Below are 3,625 nucleotides of genomic sequence, written 5' to 3' on the forward strand. Positions count from 1 at the left end.
AATGAGTCGACTCATGAGTCGATTTATGAGTCGACTGATGAGTCGACCAATGAGTCGACTGATGGGGGAAAACTTCAGTTTTGTGTTATGTCTGGTCGACTTATGAGTCGACTGATGAGTCGACCAATGAGTCGACTAATGAGGAGTTTTCTTCTTTTGTATTTCTTCAGTTTTGAATCTGTTTGAGTTATTTCAGTTTAACTAAAATTGTTTATGTTTGTTTATTGTTGTTGCGTGCTTAAATATGGACAAGGAGTCGCCTCGAATGACGGGTATTAGAAATTAATGTATAACCTTTATTTGTACATGTGAGTTGACTTTTGACACAAGTACCGATCCGCTCACTGAGGCACGTGTGACATGAGTCTATGTGTATCTTTTGTGTATACATGTATCATCGACACTTACACTTTGCATAATTTATATTTAGTCCTCGTGTTGGACATACATTTTACTCAGTCCCCGTGTTGGACATGCATTACCTTTCAGTCCTCGTGTTGGACATTCATTTCATTCGGTCCATGTGTTGGACATTGGTTATATTTAGTCCATGCGTTGGACATTGGTTATATTCAGTCCATGCGTTGGACATCGGTTATATTCAGTCCATGCGTTGGACATTGTTTATATTCAGTCCATGCATTGGACACTCGTTACTTTCAGTCCATGTGTTGGATGTTTACTTCATGCAGTCCATGTGTTGGACATTTAATCTATATAGTCTATGTGTTGAACATTTAATCGTTTTTCTCACATGACACACATATGAGTTCGGCATGACACTATGTTTGGAAGTAGAGATGGGTTTTGTATTCTTTTAAGTTATTTGTTCTTTCATTAGATCTTGGGTTTGGTATTTAGGGATTTACAATCTGAGCTACATGGTATATACATGAGGGTTTTCTTGTTTGGATTATTTCGCTCGACGTACCTATGCTCGTGTTGTAACTTCCTAAATACCAAAATCCTCTTATACCTAGGTACTTACAATCTGAGCTACATGGTATATACATGAGGGTTTCCTTGTTTGGATTATTTTGCTCGACGTACTTATACTCATGTTGTAATTACCTAAATAGGATTTGTGATTATATATATATATTATAACTTTATTTTCTATATACAACGAGCCCTTTTCCTTGGGGTTGGTTATGATGTTGCTCGCTAGCGCTTTGACGCTCGTTGTCCCTCCCCCTTTCAGGTAACGAGCCCGGAGCCCGGAGAGTCGCAGGTTGATGGCGAGACACTTTAGCTTCAGCTATTCTATTATGGTTATATTTTACTTTTGAGCTCCACAGTAGACTTTGTTTAGACATTTTGAGAGTTTATTCTAGAAGTTGTAAAGGCTGTGTGCCTTATTTCCTTTTATTCAAACATTTGTGTTTGAGACTTGTTGAGAAATTCCAGTCTATTCACTTCAAACATTGACTTGTACTTTAGTATGTTAGATGATGAAGTATTAATTTGATCTCTATTATTTTATCAGTTGACTCTTGTATTATCTTTTACTTGCTTTTGTACCTACACATGTTATTTGACTCTACTAGAGAGATAGTAATTGTGATGGTGAAATATGTTATTATACGGTGTGGTGCATGACAGGTTTGACATTCCTGGTTTCACCTTGGACTGCAGCCTTGTGTGAACCCAGGGGCGTCACGTCAGCCATTATCGAAAATATAACTGATATATCCCTTTGAAGATATAGAGAAATTCATGTAATTTTAATTTGATTGTGGGCTGGGGTTTGGATCGTGTTTGGGAAAAAAAATCGGAACCTGCAAAACCCATAAAGGCCACAATTCTTCTCCCAAATCTCTTCACTCTAGGCTCTCCCAAATCTTAAATATATATCTTGATGCAAATTCTTATGTTTAAATTTTATTAATATGTTAGATTACATATTACAATGTCATGTTATGTATGAATATTTACTCATATGGCACCTAGTATTACATACATATCCCTGATTTTTACAACGTGATATCATGGAATTTAGTTTTTCAATATTTATTTGATGTCCAACACTTTATAGTAGTCCTTCAAAAGCCTCTTCTAAAATTTTCTAAGCGAAGTATATAATTTTAAGAAATAATTTAAAATCTTGAGACTCATTCAAAATATGATGCTTTAATTTTTCCATATCTCCTCTGCTATATAAATATAAGCTAAGCATCTGGCCTCAGATTGTATGATGAATATTATTTATCAATGGGATTATATACTATTGTTTATAGATAACAAATGTTTCAAATCTTTTCTAGGCTTAACTAAACTTAAATACCTTGTAGTTTACCAAAATTATACTTATATACCTCCACTTGTATCTTGCTACATTTTTTTTAAAATTTTAGATAATGTATCATGATGCATTTAGATATCTTAATATTTTCTAAAATTTAATGTTTGCACCTTTTGTCTTGTTACCTAAATATAAGAATGCTCTTCGTAATTTTCCTATATGAGTTTCATGGTATAATTTTAGGATAATTCTATGTTTTCTATTCTTTCCATTAATACTTTATTGACATGCAATTATCTATTAATATATTATTATACATTACTAATAATTAATATGATGTAGAGTTTTATAATAATAATGTTGGAAGTTCTAAGGACCAAATTATGCAAACTTAAAGTGACATAGAATGTAATTAATTTAGTTTAGTTAGTATTAGAATGTAATATCAAAAAAGAATAGGGGTAATATAGTCCTTAGAAAGTTTTTCCACAACTCCCTCTTTAAAGGGAGTATGATGTATGCATGTATATGTATGTATGTATGTGTGTGTGTGTACATACATAGTGTACATACATACATAATACATGCATACATACATATACATCTAGGTGTCTAATGTACATACATACATAATACATGCATACATACATCTATATGTATGTATGTGTGTGTGTGTACATACACACATACATATACATATACGTATATATACTTCTAGGTGTCTAATGTATTTTATAGGAGGTCTCATTTATTAGCTAAGTTAAGCATGTATTTGATCTTTGAGTGTGTGCTTGATACTCATTTTTTAGTACTAATTTTCTTTAAATCTATATCTACTATTGTAAAATCAACTTAAATGAAATTGTTGTAAAACAAACTCAAAGACAAGTAAATTAACTTACTCCTATACTCAAAGACAAGTAAATGAACTTACTCCTATACGATAAGGGATTACTCTCAGACCCATATTGATTGAAAAATAGTAAATTGCAAGAAAGTAAATTATGAAAAAGTACATTTCATTAAAGTACATAAATTAAGTTCTAAGCATGAATTACAACTTGAAGTAGCAAAAACACAATGAACTAAACATCAGCAGAAAGTGAAGACAACAAAATAAATACAATAATATAAGGTTTCATCTAGGTATCATGGTGTTTTCTTTCGAAACACACTAGTAGAAAAACTAGCAATCTAGACGGAAATTTTCATCTAGATTGCTCCATTTCCCGTCTAGGTTGGTACACCTAGACGGAATTCCATTTAGTTTGCTCCGTTTATTCTGATTCCGTCTAGGTTGGGGAAAACTAGACGGAATTCCGTCTAGATTGACTAACCTAGACGGATATCAACCTAGACGGAAGTAAGAATCTAGGTTGGCAA

This window comes from Asparagus officinalis, unplaced genomic scaffold (assembly GCF_001876935.1).
Source record: "Asparagus officinalis unplaced genomic scaffold, Aspof.V1 AsparagusV1_Un893, whole genome shotgun sequence".
NCBI lineage: Eukaryota > Viridiplantae > Streptophyta > Magnoliopsida > Asparagales > Asparagaceae > Asparagus > Asparagus officinalis.